We start from the raw sequence: 15943 nt of genomic DNA, 5'->3' as shown, positions 1-15943 counted from the left end.
ACACAGAAAAAGTGGATCTGCTAACTAGCCACAAGCCACCACCGTTTCTGTTAAAGAGAACACTTTTACAGCATTGCTCAGATGATACAGGTTGGAAAGGAGCTTGTAGGTCATCTAGTCCAACCCTCTCCCCCCACTCCCCACCAGGGAGAAGGAAGCACCTCCAGCTCTCATTTCAGGCCTAAGCAGTTACTTGGAAAAAAGCATTTTTTTATCAGTGGGAAGGGAGAAGAGGAAGGGCATCACATAAAACATCTGGATGTGTTCCGCACAGAGGCTACTTCCAGATGTTCTGGGGTTGGGGTGCAAGTGGAATTACTATCCCTGCCCTATAAAAGCTCAGACAGAAGGAAACCTGCACCATACACGTGACTGAACTTCAGACACGTCTGAAGGGGCACTTTCCCTCCTTCAGGGTCAGGGAAGGGCCGGGCCTTGGGCTTTTCTTAAGGGGTGGCAGGTGGGAAACGATGGGAGGCCAAGAAAGCTCCGGGTTTCAGCCACCAATCTCCCCACCCCACCCCAGCAGCCCAGAAAGACGAGCGGCGTCCGCTAAATCCCAAAGTCGGGGCGGGGCGTCCGTTCCCTCGACACGATGACGTCAGAATGACGCAACGCCACACCCAGCTCGCGCAACGTCTCCAACCGTGGTTGCTTAGCAACGCCGCTCTCTCGACGCGCCTCGGCCTGTGGCTGGCTTGTGGTGGCGGCGGCGGGGGGGGGGGAAGGGGGGGGCTTTCAGGCTTAATCTCCGCCGCTCCCCATAACCTCGCGGGGGGGGAAAGGCTGCCCAATCCACTCCGCCAAAACTGTCCCCTCTCGCCGCCCCTCCCTCGGTCGCAAGGTCCGCCAAGCAAGGCCTCGCGCTGGCTCCTGCGGTGGCTGGGGTGGGGGAAGTGAGGCGGGCGTTGCTATGGCAGCCTCTCCGACAGGGCCTGCCGGGAAGGGAGAACGAAGGGGGAGGGGAGGGGAGGAGTGGGCGGGGCGAGGGGAATCAGACGCGTCGGCCCGCCCCTTCTCTCGTGCCCGCCCCGCCCCTTCCTCCTCCCCGGCATTGGCGTTCCCCGCCCGGCCGCGGGGCGCGCTCTGATTGGCGGCTGCTGCTGCGGTTCCGCCGCGTCGTGAGGAGGGCGGGAGGAAGGAGGGAGGGGGCGGCTCTGCGGCTCCCCCCCGCCCCCCCCCGCCTCGCCTCGCCCGGCCCGGCCTGCCTCGCCTCGCTGCGCCGCGCCTCCTCCGAAGATGGCGGCCCGCACGAGCCCCTCATGCTAGGCGCGCGCCGCAGCCCCAGCCCGCCGCCCGCGCCTCCAGGGCCCGCGGAGAGCTGCTTCCCCCGCCGCCTCAGCCGCCGCCTCGCTCCCCTCAGCCGCCTCAGCAGCAGCAGCGGAGCGCCGCGCAAGGTAGGCAAGGAGGGAGGGCGCTGGCCGGGCCTGGCCTGGCGGCAGCCGCTGACACACATCGGGTGGGCCGCTGGGACGCGCCGCCCTTTCCCCTTCGGCCGGGCTCAGCCGAGGCCTGCCTGGCGGAGTAGCGGGCAAGCGGGCGGCGAGGCCCAACCGCGGCGCCCCGAGACATGCGCACTGGACGCCGCCGCCGCCGGTCTGCCTGGAGACAAAGGGGGGTCCGGGGGGGCTGCGAGGAAGACAGTCCGGCCCACGTGCGGGGCGGGCGAGGCCGGGCGGGGTGCTGACTCACGGCGGGACGGAGGGAGGCCTGGCAGGCGCGACCTTCCCCGGGCGGGGCCTTCCAGCCAGGCCGCGCGCTCTGCACCTGCTCAGAGGCCCCGATGGCACGCGGGATGAACGGGGGGGGAGGACTTCAACTCCCAGGATCCCCCCCCCGGCCCGCCTGGTAGCGTCCTGGGAGCCGAAGCCCCATCCTCCCTAAAGAGACCCGGGCTGGCGAACGGGGACAAACAGCCCCCCGCCCCGCGCGCGCTCGTTTCCTCCAGCTAGAGGGGCTCAGAGGGGTGCCGGAGGTGGGCTGGGAGAGAGCCGGGTGGCCCGAAAGATGCGGCTGCTTCGGCCACGGTTGTGCCATCCCCCCCCCTTCCCCCACCAGAAGGGAGCAGGAGCTTCTGCCTCTGCGGGTTCGATCCCGGGTTTCTTGGGCTTCCTTGGGGAGGGGTTGTCGGTCAAGGGAGGAAGAAGAAGGGAAGGGAGGCTTTCCCTGGGCTTGCTTGCGGGAGGTGGGCCTGCATGAGCTCCCTGTTCTCTTTCGGCCAGGTGGTTTGCTTCCAAGGTAAATAAAACGTTAAAAAAAGGCAAAGTGCAGAACAACACTGAAAAATGCTTTGGGTGGGAACCAAAGGGGTGTCTAGTGGGGGGGTCGATCAGTAAATCCCCCTGGGCACGGGTAGAGCGAAGTCAAGCTCTCCAAAAGGCCCATCTCCGCCCTTCCCAAAGCTTAAAATGGGCTCCTGGGGAGGGGTTGAAGGAGGAGGTGGCCCCGGTTGAATTGCCCTCCCTCTGCATTGGCAAGAGGTGCTTTCTCAGCACTGCGGTGATGGATCCCGGGATGGGATGCCCTCCAGGGTGGCTGTTGCCAGGGAAGAGCTGGGGAGCCCCAGAGTGAAAGCCGCTTCCCCCCAGTACAGTTCGGTGAGCTTAGATTAGAATAACTTTATTGTCGCTTTGAATGTACGCTAATCGGCATACTTTAAAATGAAATTTCGTGGCATACAGCTCTCAGAAGGTCACCACCTCCAAATAGACACTACGTAAACATGACAAAATAAATACAAAATTATGCCTATACCTACGTGTATTCTATGCACAGAGAAATGACAGTCTAGTCCAGATGTATACATGTACATGATGAGAAAAATGAATCTTGCAAGGTTTTTTTTAATGTAAAAGAGTTGTTGTGGCGCAAGGATTTAAGCAGGCAAACTTTCCAGTCGAGCCTCAATCTATCTGTTAAGGTGGAGCTTCCCTGAAGCTTTTTCTCAGAGGCTGGTGGTGCCCCAGAGGCGAGGCGGCTCCCTTAGCTGATAAGGGGGAAGTTTACAGCTGGTTGTTGCCATAATTCAGCTTTAGCCATCTGTAAACCAGCTTCTGCACACAGTCCAGAGCCATTTTGAGGTGTCTGGAGGGCATCCCTTGCCATCATTAGACTACAGATTTTTTTTGCATCTTTTTTTTTTCCTCTTCGGCTTTGAAACGGAGATGAGCACCGCCCCCTAGAGTCGGTAACCACCATGTATGTGCGAGGGGAACCTTTACCTTTACCTTATGACCCAATAGAAGGCCCCCTGAAATTGTGGGAATTGTAGTCAGCCACATCTGGAAGTCACCTTATGTGGAAGGCTAGAAGATCAGCACCCTTGGATTGGGGGTGCTTTAATAAACTGTAGGAGGAATATTGGGAAAAGGGCAGTTCTAGTTGGATGTAAAATTAAGGGTAATCTTGAAGGAAGGCATTAGAGGTGACTAGGCTAATTTTCCATATGTTCAGTATGAGATATAAATTTTTGGGAAGTGTGCCACTGGGTTTGCCTCAAAAAAGGCAGAGGGCAGATCAGCAGATTTTCAGGTGGCCACGTGGATGTTAACATGAGGCTTGGGGTGACTGTGAAACTGCTGAAAATGTCACTTGGCAGCCAGGGTGGGAAGCTTAACCTTCCCTCTGACTTTGTGCGGTGCCACATAAGTCACAGGTGATTGGTTGTAGGGTATTTCCAGGAAACTTTGGGAAGTTAAAAACAAGTTAGGCTGCTATTGAGTTAACTTACGAGGCCTTATGACGAAGTCACATTTTGATTGATCTGGGCCAGGTTTTATTTCCCCTGGGTGGAAGAGCCCTCAAGCACCAGAGATTGCGGCAATCAGTTGCTAATGAAGTCTGGGGCGGACAGATTTCTCCTTGGGCTCCTGCGTCCTTAGCTTTCAGTTTGGACACAGCCGATGGCCATAGCTGCTGCCTTACAACTGGGGAGAGTGTTACTTGATGCAGAATCCAGAGAAAGTTGCATGGGGATTATCATGGCACGTGGCTTCAGAACCCAGAAGCTTCAGGTGGAGAGAGGACCCAGAACTGTGCAGAAAAAGAGCCTTCCGATCTGAACACTTTTGGACGAGGCCACGCCTAGTCTGGCGTCTAGGATCTAAGCACCGTTCTTCTGACATGCTTACAAGTCAGGCCCAGATGTAAGGCCTCCACTGGCTTTTAGGGACTTGAATATTGTTTTACTAAATTTCAAAGCGGACGCAAGCCACCTTTCTGAGTGAGAAACAATCTGTCTTTATGCCAGAAGATGTGTCACCTTAAGAGGCATTTCCGTGGGGAAAGAAAACATGGTGGGCTGCATCTTTAAATCCAAACAGTCACATAAATAAGCAGTAGTGGAATAGTCTTCTGCCAGGATATGTAAAGTAAAGCTGAGAAGCAAAAGCCACAATTAAAAAACAGCTTTGGCATCAGTTGCCTTCCAAAATATTCAAGTTCTGCTGATAATAGCAATTCATTTTAAGTTCCTTAGCCTCCATGGTGAACTCTCGCATAGTGTCTGAATTTCTCTCCAAAGTGACATCCAGGTGGTTTGTGACTCTGTGAGGGTAGAGTTTGTAAAATTGTTACCTGTTAGAAGTGGTTCTCCTTTCCTCATTTAGGTGCGAAGTATTTCTGTGCACCGTTGGCTGTGTATATTATGAGCAAAACAACACTTCACATTGGCAAGAAAAAAGTGAGAAGAATGCTTAATAACTGTGGATGTAATTGCAAACTATATCTAATAGGGTTTTTTTGTCAGATGTTCTGGACCCAGCTTATTAGCATAATAGTGATCATCTATCAAAAGCAGGCATTGTGTGAGGCTTTATCGAGCTTGGTAAACAAAGAATTAGGTTGTCTGTCTTGTGTATTGTGTCTATATGAGTTAAGGATGTGTGAGGGTTGGCTTTAAAGGCAGCATTTGAAACTGGCTTAGTTGAATCTCGGAATCAGTCTTTGGAATCCAGAAAAATTAATCGAATCTCCCAAATTGTTCTCCTTCAGCCTGTTATAGCAGGAACGCTTTCAGTTGATTTATTTATCAAATTTATATGGCCGTCTATCTCACAAAAAATGACGTGAGTGGCATACAACACTGCAGTAAAAAATAGCAAATATATAAAAATCATGAAAAATATTCGATAAAAAATGTTGAAAAACATTCCAAATAAAAATAAATACCATGCATATGGCATGCAATGCAGAAATGGAAAAAAAAAAGACATAGCTCTACTCTTGAGCTGTTTCTGATGGGCAAACCGCGTCAACTTTTCTTTGCCATTATTTTACCTGACAGCCTTTTCCTCTTTTGTCCTCCTGCAACATCTTTAAAACACAGGGAGGACCGAACTGCTGAGAAAGAGGCAGAGCTGATTTTGCGAATCCATAAAGGCTTCCAATATTAGGCTTGTCTGGACAAACCGTTTAAGCCTCTATCAGGGGGAAGGGAAAGAAATAGTAAGTAAAAGTTAGGATCTGCCGGGTTCTCTCCAGATCCTTTTTAGGATCACCATTCTCCAACGCCTGTTGGTCTTTTCCTGATTGGGTTAGGACTCCAGTTCCCAGCATCCTCAGCCATGGTGGTCAAAAGACATCCCTGAAGGGTTCTCTTGGGGAAATCCGGTACAGGCGTGACTCAGCTCATCCCTGGCAGAAGAAGGAACTGCTTTTGCGGCATGGAGAGAGAGCGGGTCACTCCCTGCCCAGAGGGCCAAATGTACCTTGGCTGTTGGTGTGTGATCCAGTGGCTCACCCAGCCTCTTGTGCGTGGCTGCAAGGGGAATGGGAATCGATCTGGATTCCTTTCTGCCAGCAGCCTGTGGATCAAAGGGCGGCTGGCAGGTTTTCCTAAGGGAGGGCCTTTCCTCCCTCCCACCCTCCTTGCAAAAGGAGTTGGGGATTTTTGGCAGCCCTCCCAACCAAATCTGGCTGCCGTTTGCCCAATGCCATTTATTGTTCTGCTTTTGGCACCCCCGTTCTCCCCCCCCCCCCACGCCAGTTCACCACCCACTGCCAAAGCTGAAACCTTGGGCTGTGTCAAGAGCAGGAGGCCCACGGAAGGGTTTGCGGAGATGCCGGCCAGGGAAGGAAGAGCAGCTTCTGCTGGGAGGGGCGAGGGGGTCAAGTTGGGAAAGACAGGGAGGGGGCATTATTTTTCTTTCTTTCCTGGGTGTGTGCCACCATGCTCCAGGCAGATCTGGCACTGGAAGAGACTCCTTTCTCTGTGCCGAAAAACCAAGAGGACCTGGGAGCACCTTTTCTGACTTGCAGGTGTTACTGAAAGTGGCCGTGCCTTTTAATAAAGTTTGTGAGTCGGAGAAAGCGTTCCCCAAACCAGCGCTCCTCCATGTTTTTTTCTGAGTTGGAGTCTGGCAGGGAGCGCCAAGCTATGGCCTGGAATGGGTACAGCACCATTGGCCAAATGCCCCATTTGTGGAGTCACACCGTTGGCATGAGCAGTTGTGGAGCTTGGGAGGGGGTGGGTTTGTAAATGTCCCTTCCTCCCCCCCCCACTTTCTGCCCTTGCTTGGAAAGCAATTCATTGTGTCCCTTCTCTAAGAAAAGCCAGATTCCTCTTGCGATTTTCCTGCATTCTGACAATTAAAAAGAAGAATTAATATGCACACGCAGACACCAAATGCGGCAGTTTCTCTACACCGTGGGGAACAAATGCAGCCAGTGACAGGAAATGCTGGTTTGGTGAACTTGTTTTGTAACATGCAAGAGTGGAGCTGCTTAATTTCTTCTCTCTCCCTCCCTCCTTCCCTCCCTCTCTATTTCAACTTCCTGTTCACAGCCTGTTTGGATGAGAAGTCGATGTGTTTTTCCATGTAGCCATTCTGTGAATGTTCTTCTGTTTAGCTAGCATAAATCTGACCGTTGGGTACAGTATGTTCCTTACTACTACTAAACTTCTTCTTTTTTTAAAAAAAAAAAGATAGCCTCCAACTTTAATTGGGCAAAAAAAATGTCGACCTGGTATTTATGGGCCGAAGTTTTCCCCCCACCTCTTTTCTTCTTTGAAACGCCCTTTGCTGTTGGACGACAGGAATTGTGCAAAGCGCAGAGTAGAACAATTTGTATTCAGTCATGTGAAATCACATGGGCCTGCCTGGGTGAAAGAATCCTTGAGGATTCATTTTTGTTTTCAGATATATATTTTTTTTAATTTTGCATGTGAGGCTTGGCTGAATGGGGCAGTAGAAAATACAGTGGGCACATTACCCAATCACAGCTGTGTATCAGGTATGCTTCAATAAAAATATAATTCTTGGTAGAAAAAAATAGATTTCAACTTTCAATAGTAACGTAGACTTATACCAAGTCTGAGGATGTTTCTTTGGGGGAAAAAAGCATTCGTGCTGTCCAAATGTATTTGCAGTTTCTGCAACATCCATACACATAACAGGTCTCGGTTCGATAGACCCAAGTTGTTTAATCCCGGTTTGTTAATGAGCCATAATGGCTAGTTTGTCTTGCTTGCGGCTCAGAAGATTATCAAAGGAATTTCAAATTTCCCTCTGGGGCCATGGTTTTATGACTCTGGGTGGATGAAAACCACACCCCACTTTCCCCTGTCACTTCTGCCCCAGAGAAAGATCTGGTATGTCTTTCAAGGACAATATTTGCAAAAGTCAACTACTAAACATAAAATATATATGGGGCAAATGGTGCAGAATCTCAATTGGTCTTTTCTAAACCGGTGGGGGGGGGGAGTTTAAACCAGCATTTCTCAATCTTGGCAACTTTAAGGTGTGTGGACTTCCACTTCCAAAAGTTGAATTCCACACACCTTTAAAGTTGCCAAGGTTGAAAAACGCTGGGTTGTGAAAATGTTCTTTGAAATCTGGGGGAGAAATTGACTAGCAAGCACCGCTACAATGTCTGAAAGTCAGTGCTTCTGCAAATAAATTCATAATGGGGCTGGCTTTAGAAATGAAGTGAAAAGGTTTGCCTACCAGGTGGGAAGAGCGATGCTTCAGAGCTTGTTAGCCATGATGAAGCAGCTAAAACCAGGTTCTTCTTTTAGAAAATAGGATTCCGGAAATGGTGAGCTACCATACTCATTTCCTCAACCTGGCTGCTTTCAGAAGAATGGGAACAAGAGCCCTTGTGATTTTTTTTAAAAAAACAGCATCAATTCATTTTAAGATTTTTAAAACAGAAAACCTATATTCTGTATCTCCGTTTTTAAGATTTTTAATGTGTTTTTTTTTTCTTAAAGGAAGAACTTTGATCTTCTCTGACTTTATCTGAAGTGGGAGCCCTCCAGCCAAGTTTTAAAAGTTTGGAAGGCTGGAAACAGGCATGACAGAAAGTGGAAGGGGCTGTTTACTGCTCCTTCCTAGCAAGATTGGGATTCCTGGCCTTGGGGAACAGCTGATTTATGCAGGCTCCAAAGGGAATTTTGTGGTGGGATTTCCCACTGGGACGTAGATGGGGAAGAAGGGACAGCAAAGTCTCAGGTTTTTTCCGTTGGCCTAATTTTAGATTTTTATGGCAATATGAAGTGGTAATGTGCTGGAAGAGAGGGTGGCAGTACTCATCTAACTATCATCTTGCAAACTCTTTGAGTTGTGTCTTGGCCTCCTCCAGTAGTTTGATTCCTCCTCATTTTCCTGCACCGTTCTTCTTCCCGCCTCCAGCTCTGGATACAGGATACTCACTGAATTCTACATGGTTGGAGAAAACACATGGAAAAATACATCCCTGCACACAAGTCAAAACTTGTGCAGTGTGTCTCCTGCAGCAGATGAAGCAAGGTCTCAGTAACCTTGGCAGCTGCACAAAGCAGCCGTTGCGTAAGAACAAATTGTGTTTAGTACACTGGAGAAATTGCCCAGGAACAGATACGTTTCTTCCCTTTTACCCTGCCGTGTTTTATCTACGGCATGAAACTTGCACTTTGTAAATGCCACCGTGGAGAGAAACCCTGTCAAATGCTGGACCCACTTCTGTAATTCTCTCCAAGAGCAGCAGGACCTAAACATAAAAACAAACAAAAATGAACTGTAGCAAATGAAGTAAGTGGCAAAAATGCCGCAGGATATAGTGATATCTCCTGTGGTGTCAGGTGATGGATTGTCTGTTTTCTGGAAGAGAGACCACTCAATTTTCGAACTATTAAAGAGACCAGAACTGAAGAGAAATTTTCTGACAGTGAGAACAACCAGTGGAACGACTTGCCTCCAGAGGTTTTGGGTGCTCCAACACTCGAGATTTTTAAGACGAGACTGGACAGCCACTTGTCTGAAATGGAATGTGCTTGAGCAGAGGGCTAGACTAGAAGGCCTCCAAAGTCCCTTTCAACTCCTGTTATTCTGTTGCTGCAGAAGCAGTTGTACGAGTCACTGCAAGGCCCATATAGAGATTCTTCAGGATAGGAGTTGATGCAGAAAGATCCTCGTTTTTTTCTCCCCCTTTTCAGAGAAGAATTTCTCCCTCATCTACACCTAGGCCAGAAATCCCATCCCAAAGGCATTTTTCCAAGCTCCATTCCAGCATTTTTCAGTGCTCAGAAATATTTTTTTTCCCTTCCCATTATTTTTATGGGCCTGTAAAATGTCATTAGCAGGCTTTCCGAAAGCTCCGTGAAAAACAAATGTTTGGATTTCATCTGATAAGGAAAGGTCTGCATTTCGGGGAGGAAGCGATAAGCGAACGAGCTGATCAAAAAAGGCTGGAGGCTGAAGGACCTCCGCAACATTTTGGGGGATATTGTCCTGCTATTGTTATGGGCCACCTTCATCCAGCAAACCTTAATTTATAGCAATAATACTATTTTGCGGGGAGAGAGGGAAACAAACCTTTGGCTCTTGAATGAGACATTCTGTCCTAGGCCTGGATAGATTTGCCTAAAAAATTTCGTTCTGCCTTCTGGGAATTGCATTGGGGATGCCAGTTCACCCCCTCCCCTCCCAAGCTGTGCCCGTTCCCAGAGCTCAGCTTTTTTCTCCTGGCTGGGACAAGTGTGGGGTGCCCAACATCTGTCCTTGCTGGGAATCTACTGCCCATGTGTTTTGTCTCTCTCTGTCCCCCCCCCCCATCGTTTTCGACTTTCCAATGTTCACAATGTTCACAAAGCTGCGGTCATAAACAAGTGTCGCAATTGTGGCATTTCCTGCAGGATGGGAGTTTGGGTTGGCTGCCTCCCCCTGGCTTGCAGCACTACCACTCGGGACCGCCTGCTCCTGAGTTCTTGTTTTTTGGAGCTTTTAAAAACGGTTGTAATCGGGGTCATTTTTGTTCTGCTGAATATTCCATTGTCCGGTGATTGTTTCACTGTTTATGTTACTGGGAGATTGCTTTCCTCTTAATGGCCAGGCTATAGTTCTTCTTTCATGATGAGCACACCAGGCTGCTGAGTTTGGTGGGCCAGGAACCTCCTTCAGAATTTGAAATGTGCCTTTAGGGTGCGTTGTGGGGGGGGAGTTGGAAAAATGTTCCTTGGTTAGTTGTGCTGAGGTCTGTGGGAAGGAGAACACCACTCCCTTGTGCTGCTTTGTTTCTGGCAGTGGGGCAAACATGACTCCTCCGGATGGCCTCTGGGGTACCCCTACATTCAAAAACATTTAATTATTTATTACCAGTGGCCCAAAGTTGCAAAATCGTGACATTTGTGGGCTCCGGTTTGGAATGTTGCAAGATTTTTGAGGGTTGGGTGAGCTTTTAATTTTCAATTATTATGACCATTTTGGTGGTTACCCCAGTGGTCAAAGATCTGAGGCTGGGAATTCTCACCCATAATTTATGGTTATATGCACGGATGGGAATTGATCCTCTTTCTCTTTCTCTTGCTAGGAGCAGGGAATGCCAGCTTTTTGTTTTGTTCTAGCAGATTGTGGGTTTGCTTCATTCAAGGCAGACGGTGGCTTAGAATTAAAGTCAGGTCAGCTTCTAAACAAACTGACTTCAGGGCCTTTCATGGTTCATTTTTATTTTCCAGGGGGGTTCTTGAGTTGCACTTCAAAATAGGCTAGGAATCTGCTGTATTGAAATGAAGGGTGTCGTTTGGCCTCATGGCTGTGCCAGCCACGAAAAGTGTTCGTAGGGCAGCACTTCCTCATTGTGGGCGAAATGCTTGGCCAGGCTGGGCACGATTGTTGGGCAGAAGTCACGGCAGGCTGAATAGCATCTTGCAACCAGAGAGGCAACGATTTCTAAACCAGTGAAAGTCAACAGTCATTGGCAGTTGCATTTTAACAGGGTCTCCCAACCCAGCTGATCCCCAGATTTCAAATAATCTAAATAATCTATTTTAAAAATTTATAGGGCTGCTCGTCTTAAACAACTCTGGACTGCCACCAATTGCTGCATTCTGTCCCCCTTGTAACTTCTGAGTGGTCTGTAAGGGCAGCTCCATGTATAGCTCCTCGCAGGCATCCAAGCGGGATGAGGCTTAAGGCCGTTGCTCTACTGTTGACCACTCTGCCACTCTGTCCATACCTTTGGCATTCTCTGGCCATCTTCTCTGAACTGCCGTTTCAGGGCCAGGCATCTTTGGGGCAGGGCCAGGTTAAACAACCGACGGTGTTTTTCTTTTTCATAGGTTGCCAAGCTTTACCTTTTAAATTAAGTAAACTTCCTTGGAGAGGGGAAGCATTTGGCTACAGAATGTTCACGGAGAAGTATTTGAAATGTCCATCTACCTTGTGAAGTCCTTGTGTTAATAGAGTAGCTCCTTCAGTTTTAAGTCGGAATGTGTTTTCTAGCAACGAGGAGAGAGAAAAGGGGTTGTTACCATTTCCTCTGGACACGTGATCTCTCTTTGCCCCTCAATTGCTGGGCACTAACCGAAGCTCCTGGCTACCCTGCATGACAGCGGCCTAGTTTTACTAAAACACTGCATCATTCCTGCTCTTCATGCTCTCTTGGGGAGATTCCTCAAGACGTAGGAGGTGGATCTGAGACCTAGAGGGAAAGGAAGGTTAACTTGGCACAATGTCTTCATTGTTCAGTTAATTTTTTTTTAATTACCCTTCCTTTGTTGACCCCTGAATGGTGGTGCACAACGGATGTGACTTGGCCCTTCCCCTCCCCGGCAGTCCTGTGAGGTCGGTTGGAGTAGGCAGGAAATGTGGAGATGGGCTTGAAGGACAGAAGAAAAATCTGCTGCCAAGGCAACAGTCAAGTAAACCTGTCTTGAGCCCGGCCAAAAAAGTGATTTATGAAAACAGAGTCAGACAGCCCCTCCTGCTAATTCACATTTTTTATCTTAATAAGGAAAAGGAAGCACATCTTTAAAAATTGGTGTCAACCAGAAAAGGTAGCCCAGACCATGAAGCAGACACTCTTGAGCCAAAATTTCTGTTGCTCAGTGAGAAATCTGTTAAGTGAAATTTTGCTCCATTTTACGACTTCTCTTGCCACATTTGTTAAGTGAGTCCCTGCAGTCATTAAGTTGGTTGCAAAGTCGTTAAATGAATCTGGCTTCCCCATCGACCTACAAAAGGGGATCACGTGAACCCTCCGGGACCCTGCAGCCATCATAAATATAAGTCAGTTGCCAAGCATCTGAATTTTGATCACATGTCCATGGAGATGCTGCAATAGTCATAAGTGTGAAATGCGGTCATGCGTCACTTTTGTCAGGGCCGTTAAAACTGAATGGTCACTCAGTGAACTGTTGTAAGTCAAGGTCTAACTGTAGAGGGCTCTAAACCTAGTAACAGAAGATCTACCAACTTGCAAGAAGCTTGCAAGTCTGAACGTACCTCCCTCTTTTACCTTCGTGTGAATTGGGTGGCATGCAGCAAAGCCCGTGTTGAGATCTTGATGTCATTGAGCAATTAATACTCAATGGGTTTCTTAAGCATTTTAGCAGCCAGCCCTCTAGCGCTAAAGTCCTTGGCTTGAGGTCCTCTGGATGACTTGAAGTGACAGCATCCATCATCCTGAGCTGAAGTCGCTAGCTGGGAATCCTAGGAGTTGTGAAAGGGCCTGGTGGTTTGTAGAAGGCTGGGAGAGGACCTTCAGTTGTGGATTCTGATTCAGCCAAGAAGCCGCCTCTCAGTCAAAAGTTGTCCAGTTCTTGCTTTGCTTTAAATGGGTGTGATTCCTAGAAGAATTCCACCTCATTCCAACCCATATGACAGCCTGTTGTGGCTTGTTTGCCGAGCTGCGCCCACTTTCTTCCCAACACTCCACCCCTCCTCATGTACTGGATGGAAAGAAGTACTGCCAGAACCTTCAAGGTGATGAATCGTGCGTTAGTGTCCCTCTCCCACAAGAGAGCATCCATCAGATGGTTGACTTTGCTTGAGTGTCTCTCCAAATGAGGCCTAAACCTAGATAGAGAAGGCCAGGATAACCTTGTGTCCTCAAGGACGTTTGCCGGCTGCATAGACTCACCTTCTCTTCCCCCATCCATCATCCCAAAATGGCGTGTTTAGGATCGGGCAGTAATTGGCATGGTCCTCTGGATCTGCTGAGGAGATCTTCAAAAGGTTATTACCTCCTTTAAGGCTGATGATATCACTCCATCAGCCCACCAAGATGGATTCATGCCTCCATGTCTATGGAGATTCTCGGTCGTCCAGATCATGGATGTCCAAAAGGTGCTTTTTCAAGAGGCAACTGGACTTCCTGGTTTTTCTTTGAAGACGTTTCACTTCTTATCCAAGAAGCTTCTTCAGCTCTGACTGGATGGTGGAGAATGGAAGGATTTATATTCCTTGCAGACCGGAGAGCAAACACATCAGGCTTAGATTCAGCATTCCACCTACATTGAAAAGACACAGGCCGCTCTTTTGAAGTTAACAAAGTCCACATTTTGGACAGAGAGGACCGCAGGTTTGAAAGAGGGGTCAAAGAGGCCATCTATGTCAAAATTGAACAGCCCTCTCTCAACAGAGGGGGAGAGATATGACATCATCTATCTCCAGTCTACAACACAGTCATTTCAACAGTTCCAAGAAGGCTCCACACTCATTTGCACCAGTCAGGTGACCCAGATAACCCAGAGGGCCCAAATAAGCCTCCAAGTGGCCTCAATGACTCTCTAAAGGAATGCAAATGACCAGCTGCCTGCAAGGAGTAGAAATCCTTCCATTCCCCATCATCCTGTCAGAACTAAAGAAGATTCTTGGATGAAGAAGCCCCTTTGGGGACATTCATGCCTCCGTGGACTCATCCAGTCCCCATCCTCAGGTTGCTGCAATGAGCCAAGGTGAGGAAAAGGCTGAAGAGTGTAGGGCAGGCCAGACAACTGCCAGCATTTGGTCCAAATCGAGATATACCAGATGGGCTGCTTCCCTCTCCCCAGAGCAACCATTATGTCTTCAAAGGTCTATCACCGTGATGGTGAACCTATGGCACGCGTGCCAGGGCTGGCACGCAGAGCCCTCTCTGTGGGCACATATGCTGTCGTCAGCTACTCATCTGGTTTCTGGCACATACATGCACGCCGGCCATCTGGCCTTCGCAGGCACCGGAGCACCAGAAAATAGCCTGAAAATGGCCTGAAAAAAAGGCGAAAAAACAGGCTAGTTTTTTCGGGCCATTTTCAAGGCTTTTTCAGGCCATTTTCTGAGCCATTTTTAAGGCTGTTTTCAGGCTGGTTTTGGCCCCAAAACACCCCAAAAAACAACATGAAAATGGTCCAGAAAATGCCCCCCAAATGGTCTGGTTTTTTACTGTTTTCCAGGCCGTTTTTGTGCCATTTTCTGGTGTTCCTGCACCCGTGAAAACCAGCTGGCCAGTGCGCGCATGTACGTGCATTCTGGCTTGGGCACTCGGTGCCGAAAAAGTTGGCCATCACTGGTCTATCACATCAAGTCTGTGGGAAGGTCAGCATCAATGGTGGCTGTGGGGAGCAGATAACAATAACTCTTTGACCAATTGGGATCTGTTGTGGTGGCGGACCTCTTGAGAAGACATTGGAGGTCTCAAGCTGTCATTGCGGGCATTGCTATCATCACTGATGGGCATCTGACTGGCACCATCCCTGAACTTTCCTGCTGCAGTCCAGCCTGTCTTTTGGCTTCTCACTGTCCTGAGCTCCCCGGAGGATCCAGGAGAAATTAGGGCTCCCTGGAGCATTGACTAGGACCCTCGGGGTAGTCCTGTCCGTGTTCTGCTCTGCTTGTCCAACGATGTAAAACATCTCGGCCTTCTGGAAATTGTCCAGAGCAGGGGTCTCCAACCTTGGCAACTTTAAGCCTGGAGGACTTCAACTCCCAGAATTCCCCAGCCAGCAAGGCTGGCTAGGGAATTCTGGGAGTTGAAGTCCTCCAGGCTTAAAGTTGCCAAGGTTGGAGACCCCTAGTCCAGAGCATTCAGCAGTTCGTCAGAATCCAAAAGACCCCAAGGATGGGTTGTGCTGATAGTTCCCTCATTCCCAGAAGTGGGGAAAGACACCCCAAAACCAAGTGTCACCTTTGGCCATGTCCACCAGGACTCCCGTTAAGTGATGCTTGGTCATGATTTGGAACCAGGTCAGGTTGCTGCTATTGAATGCTGCCGGATGCCAAGACAAAAGAGAGAGAAGGGCTGATCTTGCTGGTTTTGTCGATGGGCCTCCTAGAGACATTTGGCAAGGAATACTAGTGGGTGCAGGTGGGACTCCCTTCCAGCCTGGGAGTTCTGCACATCAGGATGGTGCTATTCACGTCTGGGGAGAGAGATTGGTCCTCGGGACAGTTCAACCAGGGGAATAACCAAGAAATAATGGCTTTTTCTGCCTTCCAAAGTTGTGTAAGTTGCATTGAGAGAAGAACCTGAATTCATGGTTGCATGGGAAAAAATATATACCCACATCTGGAGGAGGGATGGCTGCTGCAAAAATCCAGCTGTTCCAAGAGTTAGGTGTGGTGGTGTTTTTTAAAGAAGAAAAGAAACAGTCCCTTCTCTCTCGGACACAGCTGAAATTTCAGCCTGCCATTGTGCTGGTTTTTCCAGGAAAGTGGCGGGGAGGGGGGTGCCATTTAACGAAGAAAAGACTTTGTTAGTTCTCCTG

The 15943-nt window shown here is 49.2% G+C and overlaps 1 protein-coding gene across 6 annotated transcripts in view; it reads left to right on the top strand.

Moving 5' to 3' along the window:
* The first annotated feature begins 1226 nt into the window (after positions 1–1226).
* MBNL3 (muscleblind like splicing regulator 3) overlaps positions 1227–15943 on the top strand; it is a 52900-nt gene continuing 38183 nt past the window's right edge. Inside the window, exon 1 of one of the 6 annotated variants that reach the window (XM_058196758.1) lies at positions 1227–1397. The gene's annotated coding sequence lies outside the window, so the exon portion shown is untranslated. Of the gene's footprint in view, positions 1398–2576; positions 2598–5428; positions 5446–15943 lie in introns of those variants that run through there. The other 5 variants (XM_058196761.1, XM_058196762.1, XM_058196763.1 and 2 more) reach the window with 5 other exon arrangements.

This window comes from Ahaetulla prasina, chromosome 11 (genome assembly GCF_028640845.1).
Source record: "Ahaetulla prasina isolate Xishuangbanna chromosome 11, ASM2864084v1, whole genome shotgun sequence".
NCBI classification, from domain to species: domain Eukaryota; kingdom Metazoa; phylum Chordata; class Lepidosauria; order Squamata; family Colubridae; genus Ahaetulla; species Ahaetulla prasina.
Note: the sequence above shows the minus strand (reverse complement) of the source record. Positions and strands in the feature narration are given on the sequence as shown.